A 2,142-nucleotide genomic window follows, 5' to 3' on the forward strand; every position below is an offset into this window, starting at 1 on the left:
TATACATTTATATGTCTAAATATGTATGTTTATATATTTATATATGTATGCATAAACGTATGTATATATAGACATATATACATATTAAGGATATATATACGCAAATGTACTTACACATACATACATGCATATTGTATATGTCTCTGTGTGTGATATATGTGTATGTATGTGTGTACGTGTATGTGTGTGTGTGTGTGTGTGTGTGTGTGTTTGCATGTGTGAGTACACATTTTTAAAAAGGGCAAACATTAATACCAAAAAGTAAATACAAATACAAGCTGGAATATAGAAGCGAGTGTTAGGTTGGATTCGAGACGGTATATACGCGTTACTGCAATAACCACATTGCTACAATCCTTCTCAGCATGTCGTGTAGAGTATTTACATAAGCAAGCAACAATTTGGGGATCGTTCAGAATCCCAGCTCAGGAATAGTTAATGTTATTCCACTAGTTTGTAATTTTATTTGGATTTCATTCGGTCCCAACGTATATTTTTTATTGTACAGGCTGTTCAAAACGTCTCTTTGCAGTGAATTTTTTTTAAGACACCATCAACACCGAGAGATATTGCTCAAATACTGTCTCTCCATTTGTAGGTCAACTCACCGAAAGTGAAGTTAATAAGGCATACTTTCAGCAAGGTGGAGCTACAGCACATACTTCGCGCATCACCATGGCGCTACTTCAAGAGTTTTCCGGTGAACGGATTATTTCGAAAGGACTTTGGCCACCAAGATCGCCTGATTTAACATCGCCAGACTTTTTTTCTGGGGAGCAAGTAAAGGACCAGTGTACAAGAATCGCCCGAAAACCATTAATGAGCTAAAAGACGCAATCATAACCTTCACACGGTCCATAGCACATCAAACTCTCCAAGATGTACTTCAAAACATGTGGAGAAGAGTCAACTTATGTATTGAAAATGAAAGACGATACTTTCAACATTCTTATAAAGTCTTTTAAAGTCTTGTAAAGTCTAATATATTCTTTTGTAGTTGTATACCATCTTCTAAAGATTTATTTTGCAATAAGATACTTACTGCGGAGAGACTTTTTGAACACCTTGTATAAGTGTGTTACGAAACTACCGACGGGTAAGATTGAGAATATACTTTTTTCACTTAGGGTAATATCCAGCAATGGTGCATTTGTAATTTAATAGTTAAACAGTATTTTTAATGTTGATAACGTATATCGGTTACTTAATTGGTTGAATGGTTAACTAGTTGACTAATGATAATACAAGAAGTGAAATAAAACCAGTGCCTGTGTTTCTTATTAGCATAATGATCCTCAGAAGATACAAAAAATTTGTTTCAACACACAGTTTCATATCAGAAATGTTACAACCCTAATACAAGAATAGATTCGAATCTACCAGAACGTATTAAGATTAAATACGCACGTAATCTTTTAGATTCTTGCTGTCCGCCGTGCATATCAGAATTTATTATCGTTTTGCAGATATCAGGATGCATGTGTTATCAGTTTTTCTCCTTCGAATTATAAGCAGGTTATCGACTCCTGTCACATAATTTGCCTCGGGTACTTCTTCTATCTGATGAGACACAATATGTCGAAACACCGGTGCCTTAGTATCCCTTGCACTAATGAGACGAGTGTATTATGAACACACAGTCGTCGTAAAAAGGAGAATTTATTTTCCTGTGACCTACACAGCGGCTATTAGCTTGTTTACGTGACAGGAACTGCTGGGACGTATCAGGAATAGATAGGTCACCGTACAAATAGCAATTTTGAAAGCAAATTCACCAACTACCTAAATTGAACACTCAAAGCATAACATTGCATTTTATTACGTTTCCACTGGAAAACAGATACCTAAGAGAGCACCAGGTGTTCAAAGGTATATCTTAATGCAGCAATCAAGTGCAGAACTAATTACAATTGCTAAATTAACGGAGTGACAAGCAGAACATTAAGATATATCCTGTAAATAATAGTTTATGCATCTATTTACTATGATAGATGTTATCAGTGAAACACCAGCTGCTCAAAGTTATTTCTTCCCCACTTCATGACGTAACTAAGTGCATAATTAACTACAGGTGCAAAATGTAAAGTGCATACACACACATACACAAGCATATATAATATATATATGTACATACATATATAT

This window comes from Octopus bimaculoides, chromosome 17, assembly GCF_001194135.2.
Source record: "Octopus bimaculoides isolate UCB-OBI-ISO-001 chromosome 17, ASM119413v2, whole genome shotgun sequence".
Lineage (NCBI taxonomy): Eukaryota > Metazoa > Mollusca > Cephalopoda > Octopoda > Octopodidae > Octopus > Octopus bimaculoides.